General features: G+C 40.3%; 1 protein-coding gene across 1 annotated transcript in view; it reads right to left on the bottom strand.

The window, feature by feature from the left end:
- The window catches only part of LOC126985855 (protein dachsous-like), a 139,417-nt gene extending 139,312 nt beyond the window's left edge, over nucleotides 1–105 (bottom strand). The window contains exon 1 of the mRNA XM_050841326.1: nucleotides 1–105. This exon is cut by the window's left edge and continues 105 nt beyond it. The gene's annotated coding sequence lies outside the window, so the exon portion shown is untranslated.
- Nucleotides 106–15,000: the final 14,895 nt, after the last annotated feature.

Here is a 15,000-nt window from a genome sequence, read left to right as displayed (position 1 = left end):
CTTTGCTATTACCCAACGTGACACTTCGTTCCACTATTCCGAGAGGCGGCAAAGAGCAACACTGCACAAACACGGACACACACACACACACACACACGCCCTCGCCAGGCTCTCAAGATTGACTGGCTGGGTAAGGAATCCTCTGCTCTCTCGGCCAGGGATGAGCGACGCAGGGGCACAGCTCACCACTTCCCACCACCTCAATTACCCCGCTCCACCACCTCACCCACATCCCCCCCAGCATCCACATCCCTACCACAGCATCCCCAAACATCCATCTCAACATCCCTACTCTCATATCTTCATTACCTCACCCAGGGAAAGAGGGATTTGAGGTTTTGTAAAGGGATATGACCTCGGGAATTCGTGCCCAGTTCCCATCCCTGCGCTGCTCCTGCCATATCACGTGACTCCTGCCCAGTCGAAATAGTTGATACTTGATAATTAATACCTTCATGCAGCCAGGAGCCAATGGAAGGAGTGATCGCTCTGGGAGGAAAGGGAGGAAAGGGAGGAGAGAAGAGAGAAAGAGGCATAGGAGAAGCGAAAGAAGGAACAAGGAGATGAGAGGTGAGGGAGAGACTGGAGGGAGGGGCTTGGGAGAGGTAGAGTGGGTAGAGGGGGTAGAGGTGATGTGTGTGTGTGGGGGGGGGGGGAGGAAGGGAGGGAAAGGGGGGTAGGGGGAGGAAAGAGCCTTCTCCTATTACAAAGCTTACCTGTATGGACTGTCAGGTATCTTTCCCACGATTAGAATTATCAATGAAGGTTTACGAAGACTCCTCCTCCTCCTCCTCCTCCTCCTCCTCCTCCTCCTTCCCTTTAAAATTTCATCACTTCATATTTATTTTCCCTCCTTACTTCCTGTTTCTCATTCATTCTTTTTCCTCTTTTTTTCTTTTTTTCTGTTTTAATTCTTCTTCTTATTCTTTCTCCTCCTCCTCCTCCTCCTCCTTCCCTTTCAAATTTCCATCACTTCATATTTATTTTCCTTCCTTACTTCCTTCCTGTTTCTCATTCATTCTTTTTCCTCTTTTTTTCTTTTTTTCTGTTTTAATTCTTCTTCTTATTCTTTCTCCTCCTCCTCCTCCTCCTTCCTTTTAAAATTTCAACACTTCATATTTATTTTCCTTCCTTCCTTCCTTTCTGTTTCTCATTCATTCTTTTTCCTCTTTTTTTCTTTTTTTCTGTTTTAATTCTTCTTCTTATTCTTTCTCCTCCTCCTCCTCCTCCTCCTTCCTTTTAAAATTTCATCACTTCATATTTTTCTTCCTTCCTTCGTGTTTCTCATTCATTCTTTTCTTCCATTCTTCTGTTTCCACTTCGATTGTTTTTTTTCTTCTTTTTTTCCAGTTCTTTCTTTTCTCCTTACCTATTCTTCCCCTCCTTCTCCTCGTCTTTTCCATTCATTCTTCTTTTCACTCTTTTCCCACTTGAATCTTTTCCCGTTTCTTCTTTTCCTTCTTTTACTTTCTCTTTTCTGTTAAACTTTATCTTCCCTTACTACTCCTTTCTTTTCCCCATTCTTTTTTATTATTTTCTCTTCCTTTTCCTTTCCTTCCTTTACTTTCTCTTTTCTTTTAAACTTTATCTTTCTATTCCACTCCTTTCTTTTCCCCATTCTTTTTTTATTATTTTCTCTTCCCTCCTTTTCCTTTTCGTCTTTTCCTTCCTTTTCCTTTCTTTTTTTCAGTCAAACTTTTTATCTTTCCTTTACATTCCTATCTTTTCCCCAGTCTTTCTTATTCTTTTATCTTCCTCTTCCTTTTCCTTTTCGTCTTTTCCTTCCTTTACTTTCTCTTTCCTGTCAAATTTTATCTTTTCTTTCCACGCCTATCTTTTTTTCTCTTCCTCTTCCTTTTCTTTTCCTTCTTTTCCTTCAGTCATTCTATTCACTCATTCTTTTCCACCTCTCTTTTTCCCGTTCCTTCTTACTTTTTTTCTTTAATCAAATCTTTCTTTATTTTTACCATTACATTTTCTCTCCTTATCATTTCATTCCTTTAGTCATTCATTCTTTACTTTGGTCAGATTTGTACCTCTTCTTTTTCTTCTTTCTCCTCCTCCTCCTCCTCCTCCTTCATCATACTTTCTATCTATTTATTCTAAGTTCACCATATTTTTTTTTCTCTTCTATCTCTCATCGCTGTTTTCCTGTTAACTGCTCTTCTAAGTAGAAGTAGTAGTAGTAGTAGTAGTAGTAGTAGTAGTAGTAGTAGTAGTAGTAGTAGTAGTAGTAGTAGTAGTAGTAGGAGGAGGAGGAGGAGGAGGAGTTGGAGGAGGAGTATAAAATAACATGGAGAGACATGGCTTTACTAACGACGATGAAGAACAAATAAATGGACTTGGTCAGGTCAGGTCAGGTCAGGTCAGGTCATGCGTAAAACTGAAAAAAGGCAGACAGCGAAAGTAACAGAGTGGCGACCCAGGAATTGTATAAGTCAGGGCAGACAGAGGACCAGGTGGAGAGGTGGAGTTAGAACCTTTACCGGGGCAGGATGGAGTACACTAACACCAGACAGAGGACCAGGTGGAGAGGTGGAGTTAGAACCTTTACCGGGGCAGGATGGAGTACACTAACACCAGACAGAGGACCAGGTGGAGAGGTGGAGTTAGAACCTTTACCGGGGCAGGATGGAGTACACTAACACCAGACAGAGGACCAGGTGGAGAGGTGGAGTTCGAACCTTTACCGGGGTAGGATGGAGTACACTAACACCTGACAGAGGACCAGGTGGAGAGGTGGAGTTAGAACCTTTACCGGGGCAGGATGGAGTACACTAACACCAGACAGAGGACCAGGTGGAGAGGTGGAGTTGGAACCTTTACCGGAGTAGGATGGAGTACACTAACATAAGACAGAGGACCATGTGGATGACGTTGGGAAAGGCCTTTGTTCTGCAGTGGACTTTATTGATGATGATGATGACCTGAACTCCTAATCAAGCTCATCCCTATGCTATCCAACTTCGTAATGCAAGAGTTAGCCAGTATCTTCACTCTTTCATCCCTTTCACTTATGTTGTAATTCCTCTCTTTCTAGAACTCACTCCGAGATATCAACCATTACCAACTCAAAAAACAACGACAGCTTTTAAACAGTTCCTCCCCTTCAATGACTTCGCTTAAAATTTCTCCTTTCTTGGCCTTGTTTTTGCCATGTTGTTACTCGCGTGGAAATCAAGGAAGGCGAGGAACTTTTTAGAAGCTGACGTTGGTTTTTGAGTTGGTAATAATTGACATCTCCGAGTGAGTTCTAGAGAGAAATTACAACATAAGTGAAAGGGATGAAAGAGTGAAGATACTGGCTAACTCTTGCATTGCGAAGTTGGATAGCATAGGGATGAGGAGAGAGGAAATACAGCAGAAATAAGTAAAAGATATGAGAGAGTGAAGATACTGGCTAACTCTTGCATTGCGAAGTTGGATAGCATAGGGATGAGGAGGGAGAAAATACAGCAGGAATAAGTAAAAGATATGAAAGAGTGAAGATACTGGCTAACTCTTGCATTGCGAAGTTGGATAGCATAGGGATGAGGAGGGAGGAAATACAGCAGGAATAAGTAAAAGATATGAAAGAGTGAAGATTCTAGCTAACTCTTGCATTGCGAAGTTGGATAGCATAGGGATGAGGAGAGAGGAAATACAGCAGAAATAAGTAAAAGATATGAAAGAGTGAAGATACTGGCTAACTCTTGCATTGCGAAGTTGGATAGCATAGGGATGAGGAGAGAGGAAATACAGCAGAAATAAGTAAAAGATATGAAAGAGTGAAGATGCTGGCTAACTCTTGCATTGCGAAGTTGGATAGCATAGGGATGAGCTTGAGTAGGTTGAAAGATATGAAAGAGTGAAGATACTAGCTAACTCTTGCATTGCGAAGTTGGATAGCATAGGGATGAGCTTGGGTAGGTTAAGTTAATGACCGAGGATGAAAAAAAAAATAATAATGATGAATAAAATAACTGTATATATTAACCATTATAATTATCGGGGAAATGGAATGATATGGTTTCGTTTTGTGGGATTTCGTATTATTTTGTTTTTCATTTTTATTCACGTGATGCGAGTTTGATTTATTTTTTCATCTTCAATTTTGCTTCGTTTTCTGTTTCCTAAATTTCCTTTGACCAGAGGATATATTTTTCTTTCCTCAGTGTTGGTTGGTTTGCTTCTCTCTCTCTCTCTCTCTCTCTCTCTCTCTCTCTCTCTCTCTCTCTCTCTCTCTCTCTCTCTCTCTCTCTCTCTCTCTCTCTCTCTCTCTCTCTCTCTCTCTCTCTCAAAAAAACAATGACAAAGTAAAAACAAACAAACAATAAAACAAACAATTAACGCACCAACAAAATACATGACTCCAGGTGTGTGTGTGTGTGTGTGTGTGTGTGTGTGTGTGTGTGTGTGTGTGTGTGTGTGTGTGTGTGTGTGTGTGTGTGTGTGTGTGTGTGTGTGTGTCCGCCATCTTCTCTCTGCCGGATATACTCATTGCCTCTCCTTCCTCTCCCTCTCCTTTCCTCCACTCCCTCCCTCCCTCCATCTCTCCACCTGTCTGTCTGTCTGTCTGTCTTACGTGAATGGCTGACTGACAACTCCTCTTCTGTCTATCTATCTATCTATCTATCTTTTTTTCTTTTTTTTCTTTCATTCTTTCTTTCTTTCCACTCTATCTATCTATGTCTGTCTTTATCTATCTAAATGTAGTCTATCTATCTATCTATCTATCTGTCTGTCTCTCTTTCCTTCTTCTTCCTGTTTACCTTCCCCTTCCTCTTCTTCCTCCTCCTATTCCATTTCTTCATCCTGTTCTTCCTTTCCTCTTCCATCTTCTACCTCTCCTTTCTACTGCTTTCTCTTCCTTTTCCTTTTCTCCTCTCCCTTGTCTCCTCCTCCCTTTTCCTCTTCCAAAACTACCAGCTGTCTATCTATTTATCTATCTAACTGTCCACCTTACCTGTCTATCTATTTCTATCAGTCCTATTTTTCACCTGTCAATATAATCTTTTTTTTTATTTAACTGTCTAACTCATCTTTCCTTGTCTGTCTGTTTGATCATCTTCCTTCCTTCCTTCCTTCCTTCCTTTCTTTCTGCATTCTCGTCCTCTTCCATCTTCTTCCTCACTTCCTCTTCCTCTTCTTCCTACTCCTCTTTCACCTCCCTTTTCTTATTCCTCTCCCTCTTCTTTTCTCCTCCTCTTCCATCTTCTTCCCTTCTTCCTCTTCCTCTTTTTCCTAATCCTCTTTCACCTGTTTCGTATTCCTCTCCTTCCTCTTTTCTCCTCTTCTTCCTCTTCCTCTTCTTCCTACTCCTATTTCACCTCCCTTTTCCTATTCCTCTCCCTCCTCTTTTCTCCTCCTCTTCCTCTTCCTCTTCTTCCTACTCCTCTTTCATCTCCCTTTTCCTATTCCTCTCCCTACTCTTTTCTCCTCCTCTTCCTCTTCCTCTTCATCCTACTCCTCTTTCACCTCCCTTTTCCTATTCCTCTCCCTACTCTTTTCTCCTCCTCTTCCATCTTCTTCCCCTCTTCCATCCTCTTCTCAGTACCTCTTCGCCTCCTTTCCTCTTTTTTTTTTCTCCTTTCTTTCCTTCCTACTCGCTCTATCTATCTGTCTATCCACCAGTCAATTTCGTCTTTCAACTTTCCATTTCTTTTCTCTTCATTTCGTGTCTGTCTATAAAGCTGTCAGTCTCATCTTTCCTCGTCTGTCTGTTTTTCTGTCTGTCTGTCTACCTACACACCTGTCAAGCTCATATTTTACCTGTCGCTTTGTGTACCTGTCAATATAAAGTCTATAAATGTCTATATATGGAAAACTGTATATATAATTTTTTTCTATAATTTGTAGCACCGTAACACACACACACACACACACACACACACACACACACACACACACACACACACACACACACACATTCATCAACAGGTGTTTTGGATTTCGCTTTCTATTTTCATTCATCTTTTTCTTCTTTTCTTCTTTCTTTTCCCTCTTTCTCTCCTCCTCCTCCTCCTATCGTCCTCTTTCAGCACTCTCCTTTCTCCTTTTCTTCTGTTATATCTTTCTCTTCTTCTTCTTCTTCTTCTTCTTCTTCTTTCTGTTTACTTTCCCCTTCCTCTTCTCCCTCCTCTTGTTCCATTTCTTCATTCTGTTCTTCTGTTCCTATTCCATCTTCTACCTCTCCTTCCTTTTGTTTTCTCTTCCTTTTCCTTTTCTTCTCTCCCTCCTGTTTCCTCCTCCTCTTTCACCTTCTCCCTTTTCCTCTTCCTCTTCATTCTGTTTCCTCTTCCTCTTTCATTCTTCTTTCTCCTCTTCTTCTCCCATTTCCTTCTTTTTTCTTCTGTTTTTCTCCTTCTCCTCCACCTTCTTCTTCTTCCTCTTTTTCCGTTCTTTTGTTTGACCTTCCTCCTCTATCTTCTCTTCCTTTCCATCTTCTTCCTACTGTTTCTCCTCTTCTTCTACCGTTTTCCTCTCTTCCTCTTCCTCTTATTCCTTCTTTTTTTCCTCCTCTTCCATCTTCTTCAATTATCTTCATCCTCTTTTTCTTCCGCCTCTTTCCTCTTCCTCTTCTTCCTCCTGTTTTTATCCTCCTCTTCCCGGTTCTTCCCTTCTTCCTCTTCCATCACACGTTAGTCTTCCTCCCTCTTCTTCTTCTCCCTCTTCATCTCCTCCTCCTCTTCATCATCTTCTTGCCCATCCCCCTCTCCCCCTCCTACGATACCTCCACTTCTCATCACGACCTCAACTCCACTCAACTCCACTACAATCACCACCACCACCACCATCAACCCCCCTCCCCCCTCCACATCACACCTGCCCTCTCTCAACTCTCTCATCCCTGTCGCATTTCATCCATTCCATTCTCTCTCTCTCTCTCTCTCTCTCTCTCTCTCTCTCTCTCTCTCTCTCTCTCTCTCTCTCTCTCTCTCACTTGTTATTGCTATTATTATTATCTTCTCATTGCAATAAAGAGGAATTTGAGAGAGAGAGAGAGAGAGACTGTTCACGCCTCATTAATTCTCTCTTTTCCGCTTCTCTTTAATTTGCTTTTCTTTTTTTTTCTCTTCCATTTTCTTTCCTTTTTTTTTTCTCTCGGCACGAATTCACGGGTCCGAGTCGCTTCTGAAACCTTCCTTCCATTCTTCCTTCCTTCCTTCCTTCCTTCCTTCTTCCCTTTCTTTATTTCCTTCGTTCATACCTCCTCCCTTCGTATGGTCCTTAAAGATATTCCGTCAGTTCTTTCTCTATCTTTTTCCTTCTTCCCCTCTTTCCTTCATTCCTTTCTTCCTTCTTTCTTTCCTTTCCTCTTCCTTTTTATTGATTCTTTGCTTCTTTCTTCCTCCCTTCCTATGGACATTAAGAATTCCGTCAGTCCTTTTTTCTTTCTTTCTTTTCTTCCTTCCTTCTTTCCTTCTTTCATATAAACATCAAATTCTTCCTTCCTTCCTTTTCCTCTTCCTCTCATTTCTTTTTTCCTTTCATTCTTCCTTCCTTCCTTCCTTTTCCTTTTCCTCTCATTTTTTTCCTTTCATTCTTCCTTCCTTTCTTCCTTCCTTTTCCTCTCATTTCCTTTTTCCTTTTATATTTCCTTAGTTTCTCCCATCCTTCCTTCCTTCCTTTCTTCCTTCCTCTTCCTCTCCTTTTTTCCTTTCATTCTTCCTTTCTTCCTTCCTTTTCCTCTTCCTTTTATTTCCTTTTTCCTTTCATTCTTCCTTTCATTCCATTCATCCATTACGTCATTAATTTCACCGTTCAAGTCATTTACGTCATCAATCATTTTCGTTTTCCCTTTCCTGCATTTTCATATTTTCGGTTTATTTCTTTATATAATTTTCTTTCTTTATCTGATTTTTTTTTTATTTATTTCATTTTATTTTTTATATTATTTTTTTGTTGTTGTTATATTTTCATTGTTATTTGGAGTTTTATTTTTCATTCTACATTTTTTTTCGAGGTTACGCAACGTGTGTGTGTGTGTGTGTGTGTGTGTGTGTGTGTGTGTGTGTGTGTGTGTGTGTGTGTGTGTGTGTGTGTGTGTGTGTGTGTGTGTGTGTGTGTGTGTGTGTGTGTGTGAAGCGATGAAATGCAAACACCATCAAGACAATGAGAGAGAGAGAGAGAGAGAGCAGGCAGTTGTCCCTCCTCTTTCCTCTCATCATTTCTCTCTCTCTCTCTCTCTCTCTCTCATTATTATTGTTATTGTTGTTGTTGTTGTTGTTGTTGTTGTTGTTGTAGTTGTTGTTCATGATGTTATTGTTAGAGCAAAGAAAGAAAGAAAGAAAGAAAGAAAGAAAGACAAAAAATAAAATAAAAATACGTAAAAGAAACAAATTAAGGAATAAACATAAAAAAATAATATCCCGGTAATGACTTTTTTTTTTGCCTTCATAAAGCTAATCGTTCCCACCTGATTACCCACACACCTGTTAATTAGCCCCACACACCTGCCGGCACACCTTCACACCCTGAGCTTCCTTCTCCACACCTGTACACACACACACACACACACACACACACACACACACACACACACACACACACACACATGTCCAGATAATGCGGTTGTTCTTCCTCCTCCTCCTCCTCCTCCTCCTCCTCCTCCTCCTCCTCGGGGATGTAGGAGTGATGGTCTTAATGATCTTCGGGAAAATGACTTTGGGAATAATTTTTAAGACAAAGATTAAAAAACGTGACCACAGGAAGAAGAGGAGGAGGAGGAGGAGGAGGAGGAAGAGGAGGGTCATAGCTAAACGTTTATATATTGATCAAAACGTAATAGGAAAATAAAACAATTGACCTTATGTAGATAGTTAGGATGAGACAAGAACGGATACGATAGCAGGAAACAAATACAAACACATAAGAACATAAGAAGAACATTAGAACATAAGAACATAAGAACATTAGAACATAAGAACATAGGAAGAACATTAGAACATAAGAACATAAGGAGTCTGCAAGAGGCTGGTAGGTCTATACAAGGCAGCTCCTGTGAACCTAACCCCACCTAACCTCACTATCCATGAATCTGTCCAACCCCTTCTTGAATGTGTCTATCGTATTGGCACTCACCACATGACTGCCAAACCTGTTCCACTCACCCACCGCTCTACTGGTAAACCAATTCTTGCCTGCGTCCTTGTTGAGTCTGAATTTATATAACGACGAGTAATAAAGAAAGCAACCTGAATTAAGATATATAGAAAATTATACAGGTAGAAAGGTTACGATAGGATAGGATAAGATTGAATATAAGGATAAAAACATATACCTAACCTGACCTATCCTTAAGAAAACTGATTAAGATATGCAAAGGAAAATAAGAGAGTAACCTGCATGAAAAGATAGATGATTATGTGACTAGAAAGGGTAAGATAGGATAAGATAGGAAAACTGATTAAGATATGCAAAGAAGAATAAGAAAGTAACCTGCATGAAAAGATAGATGATTATGTGACTAGAAAGGGTAAGATAGGATAAGATAGAACATAAGAAAAAAACATATACCCAACCTGACCTATCCTTGAGAAAACTGATTAAGATATGCAAAACAAAATAAGAAAGTAACCTGCATGAAAAGAAAGTTGATTATATGGATAGAAAGGGTAAGATAGTATAGGAAAGGATAAGATAGACAAGGTAAGATAGGATATGATAGAACATGAAACTAGGTAGAAAGGGTAAGATGGGATAAGATAAGATAGATAAGGTAAGATAGGATAAGATAAGATAAGATAGATAAGGTAAGATAGGATAAGATAAGATAAGATAGATAAGGTAAGATAGGATAAGATAAGATAGATAAGGTAAGATAGGATAAGATAAGATAGATAAGGTAAGATAGGATAAGATAAGATAGATAAGGTAAGATAGGATAAGATAAGATAGATAAGGTAAGATAGGATAAGATAGAACATAAATAGTTGAATAATACTGATGTTGAAAAAATAGTGGCGTGTCAAAATGAATTATAGAAATGTTGTTAGAAGTAGGGAGGAAAATAAATCAAAGGCCAATTAACTGAAAACAAAGGATAATAGGCAAAGAAAATTAGATAAAAAATAAACAAAAATGAACAAGAAGAAGAAATAGACGAGAAAAAAGAGATAAATAGTAGACAAAAAAAGAAGAAAAAAACAAAAAAGAAGAAAATTCGATATAGAGACAAAAAACAAAAACAAATAAAACAATAGAAGGCAAGTAGAAGACAATTTGGAAAAAAAATTAGACAAAGAGAAATAAACAATAAAAATTAGATAAAAAAATAGACAAAAGAAAACAAGTAAAAAAAAGACTGAATCAGAAAAAAAAACTAATTAATGAAAAAATCAGACAAAAAAGAAAGAAAAACTAAAATAACAAGAATAGAAATCCATCAGAAAAAAAACATCGCTGCGTCAAATCCATTTCAAAAGGTGGACAATACAAATCACTTTCCCATTACCGTCGCCAGGTGTGCCCAGGTGTCCCTTCATTAGGCGGCCAGCCAGAAGGAAACGGTTGGGCAGGCGAGCGGTGACTGGCACGTCCTAGGATTCGAACCTGGGGACACGTGATTACAAGGGAGGGGGAGGAGACAGTTACCCAAGATACCAACGAGTGCAGGGGGGGGAGGGAGGGAGGGGGGACGGAAGGGAAGGAAGGGGTCAAAGAAATGGTATTGGTGTGAAGGGGAGGGATAGGAAGGGAAGGGAAGGGAAGGGAAGGGAAGGGAAGGGAAGGAATGGAAGGAAGGAAGGAAGGGAAGGAAGGAAGGGAAGAGTGAAGGGAAGGGAAGGAAGGGAAGGAAGGAAGGGAAGGGAAGGAAAAGGAAGGAAAGGGATGGAAAAGGAAAGGAAGGGAAGGGAAAGGAAGGGAGTGGAAGGGAAATGAAGTGAAGGGAAGGAAAGGAAGGAAAGTAAGCGAAGGGAAGAAAGGGAAGTGGGATACAAAGGAGAAAGAGAGAGAGAGAGAGGAGTAAAGGGGGAAGATGATAAAGGAATAAAGAGAAGTGAAAGGAGGACAGAAAATAAAGAGGGAAAAAGAGGGAAATAAAGAGAAAGGGAAGGGAGGAAGGAGGAGAGATAAGGAGCGAGGGAGGTAAAAAGAAAAAAATAAGGAGATGAAAGGGAGAAGGGAGAGAAAGGAGGGGAATGCTGGTGGATAGAGAATGAGGAAAGGAGAGGAGGAAAAGAAAGAAAGGAGAGGGGAATGAGAGGGAGAAAAGGGAGGAGAGAAAAGAGGCAAAGGATGAAGAAAGAGGAATGAGAGGGAGAGAAGAGAGAAAGAGAAGAGAGAGAGAGAGAGAGAGAGAGAGAGAGAGAGAATCATTTTCAAACATTTCATTTCTCTCTCTCTCTCTCTCTCTCACACAAAAATCTTTTTCTTTCTCATTTTCCTAAACTCTTTTCATTTAATTTCTCTTTCTTTTTTTTACTTATACAACATCTAACTTTTTCTAGGGAATTTATTGGTTAAAGGATGTATGGTGAGTGTACTTCCTCTCTCTCTCTCTCTCTCAAAAAAATCTTTTTCTTCTTATTTTCCTAAACTCTTTTCATTTAATTTCTCTTTCTTTTTTTTACTTATACAACATCTAACTTTTTCTAGGGAATTTATTGGTTAAAGGATGTATGGTGAGTGTACTTCCTCTCTCTCTCTCTCTCTCTCTCTCTCTCTCTCTCTCTCTCTCTCTCTCTCTCTCTCTCTCTCTCTCTCTCTCTCTCTCTCTCTCTCTCTCTCTCTCTCTCTCTCTCTCTCTCTCTCTCTCTCTCTCTCTCTCTCTCTCTCTCTCTCTCTCTCTCTCTCTCTCTCTCTCTCTCTCTCTCTCTCTCTCTCTCTCTCTCTCTCTTTCTACAAACGAAATATACGCCAATAAAGAGAGAGAGAGAGAGAGAGAGAGAGAATGGGAAACGTAAACAAACACGAGAAGGAAAGAGGGAAATTTAAGAAGGAAGAAAGTAAAGGCGAAAGGAAGTGAAAAAAAAAAGGCAGAAAGAAGAAAAGGAAAAAATATAGAAAGAAAGGAAACGGGGAAGGAAGGAAGGAAGGAAGGAAACTGAAAGAAAAAAATAATAACAAAAAAAGAAAGAGAAAAATGCAGAAAAAAATAAGAGGGAGTTGTTGTGAGCTTAAGGGTCGGGAAAGTATTGGGTAAAATTGGGGAAGAACATAATTGGGAAAGGGCTCGAAATAGTTAGGGAAAGAAATGTTTGGGGAAAGAACTTAGAAGGAAAGGCAAGACTTTTTGATATTCGAGCTCTTTTTCCAAAGTGGTAGCTGTATGCGAGTTGTGGTTCTGCTTGAAGCCATTTGACACTCAGAGCTTGATGAAGGGATGTGCCATCTTCACTGTGCACGCTCCTGACACGAGGTAGGAGGTAGCGTGCGCCGGGTCGGACCCACAGATTCCAGCCATGTGATTCTTACTCCTGACACTCCACACAGACGAAGTTATTATTGTAGTGCTTGTGTACATGAAAATACGAGACGTAGAGTCACTAATTCAAGTTTATATGTTTAGTAGGCCATTAATCTTTCATCAAAGTGTTGTTATCATCTACATATCTGTAACTATTATATTTTTTTTAGTTTTAGATAGATAGGGAAATAGCGAGAAAAAAACGATAATATGTCACACTGTACTGAACAAAAAGCCATCGCACATATCTTAGCAGAGGACACCATCTATTTATGTGATGACGTCACTGTCAAACCAATTTATTATGAAAGTGAAGATACTGCCGCCCAAGCTCAAATCACATCCATAGTTCCCACACCCACGGCCGCTGCCAGATGCCCTACTGATAAGGCCCCTCCCCCCCTGCTGACTGCCATGACGATGTGCCAAAAGTTGAAATTGGCATCGACGCATCATGAATGTTACTGTGACACCACAGAAACACAACCAAGACTCAGTAGAAGAAAAGATAACAGAGAGCATACCACCTGTTGCCGGCTCTTCAGGCTTCTCCATGTCACCTCGCCATTCCAAATGCAAACTGATGTTGCTGGTGATGCATTTTCTTCATAAATATAGATATTCTTTCAAAATACAAACTTTTATGCAAAAATACATGTTATATGTATGCATGTGACTTTATAAATACAAGATATCCTAAATTAGAGGAAGAATACTTGGTCATGTTCATTTGTTCCAGGCACATCACTTTTCTGATGCATAGGGACTTGCCATCGTTCTTCATGAAGGCCGTTCACCCAAGAAAGAGGAATTTTAGTTAGAATTTCTTTTCGTGTCAGAGGTGTCTCATATATGTATCATATCCGTTACCTATTATCTTTTACATTAAAAAAAAAAAATACTCACAAAAATCTAACTTTGATTTAAATACTGTGATTGTCTTGAGGAGTGTCTATTTTTAGATTTGTAGCTTTGGAGGTCAAGAAATATGATTTTTGTATTTTTTTCAATACTTTCTACAGTGGGTCCGGCCGGACCCATGTTGCTCTCTGTGTTAGTCAAATTAAGCGCTACAATTCTAGGGTTAAGGATATATGGGGAAGCGCAAAAAGAGATTAGGGAAGGTGGAATGAAAAAATGAAGAAAAATGTGGAAAATATGGAAAAGTGGGAAAATAAATTGGGTAGAAATAGGCGATGTAAAGGGATGAAAGGGGATGTGGGGAAGAAAGAGAAATGGGGAAAACGAGGGGAGATACAGATATAGTGAAGAGAAAAGTGATAAAAACATATTGGTGAAGAAAAAGAATTTAAAAGACGATGAATGTGTTGTGAAGCTTCAAAAAGACCAAAATAGTTACAACGGGTTTGACAGGGGAGGTGTGGAGCCAGCAAGGTTCCCGACAATTAGCAGGGTTGGCAGGGGAGGAGGAGAAGACAACAGGGTAAAGGGGTTCAGGGAAGGAAGAAAGGACAAGGAGGAGGAGGAACGGAAGAAAGGAGGAAGGGGAGGAGGAAGAATAGAAGAAGGAAGACACATGGAAATGCAGGCAGCAGAAAGCCTATTGGTTCATTACGAGGCTGCCCGCTCTGGTGCATTAATCTGCTCGACAACGACTTGGTGCCGCAGAGCAGAGGAAAGCACTTCGTATTCAGTTTATCCCTGAGGCAACGAAATGACGATCGATCCAATTTTTAAATAAGTTGAAGGTATTTGCATTTACTACTTCTGAGGGAAGATTGTTCCAGTGGCGGATGACTCTGTTTGAGAAGAAATTCCTGACAATGTCCGTACTGCTTCGCCTCGCTTGAATTGGTAGACCGTTATTTCTAGTTCTTGTGTTGGTTTGTAATTCAAAGAATTCAGAGTGATCGACGTTACTGAACTTCTTCAGGTACTTGAAGACCTGAATTAAATCTCCTCTTAAACGCCTCTTTTCCATGCTGAGCCCTAAAGGGCGGAATCATTTTCGTGGCGCGTCGATGAACCATTTCCAGTAATTCAATGTCCTTTCTGTAATTAGGGGAACAGAACTGCACTGCATATTGGAGGTGAGGTCTTACCATTGAATTATACAAGGCTAACATTACTTCTAGTGTCTTGCACTCGAAGTGCCTCGCTATGAATCCGAGGAAGTATTTGCTTTGTTATATGCTTTTTTTTTTTTAAGTGTCTTGCATGTTTCAGGTCGCTGCTGATGGTGACCCCAAGCTCCGAATCCTACACGAACTGCAGAGGTTTCCGATGCCTTTTGTATGAATGGTTACTATTTCTGGACCCAAAGTGCAAGAGTTTACACGTGTCAACGTTGAACGACATTTGCCACTTTTCAGTTCACTGAATGAGCTGGTCAAGTTCCTTTTGGATGGTTTCGTAATCGGCCGTCGCGAGGGCCTTTCTACTCACTTTGGTGTCGTCAGCAAACTTTGATAGGGAGGATTTCAATCCTGCTTCTAGATCGCTGATGTAAATGATAAGGAGCGAGGATCCACGAAGTGACGCTAGCGGTACTCCACTAGTGACTGGAAGCCACTCGGAAGCCTGCCCGTTGAGTAGCACTCGTTGTTTTCTATCGGTAAGCCAATCTCTTATCCACGCGGTCTTATTGC

This window comes from Eriocheir sinensis, chromosome 60, assembly GCF_024679095.1.
Source record: "Eriocheir sinensis breed Jianghai 21 chromosome 60, ASM2467909v1, whole genome shotgun sequence".
Taxonomy (NCBI): domain Eukaryota; kingdom Metazoa; phylum Arthropoda; class Malacostraca; order Decapoda; family Varunidae; genus Eriocheir; species Eriocheir sinensis.
This window is presented reverse-complemented; position numbering and strand designations above follow the sequence as displayed.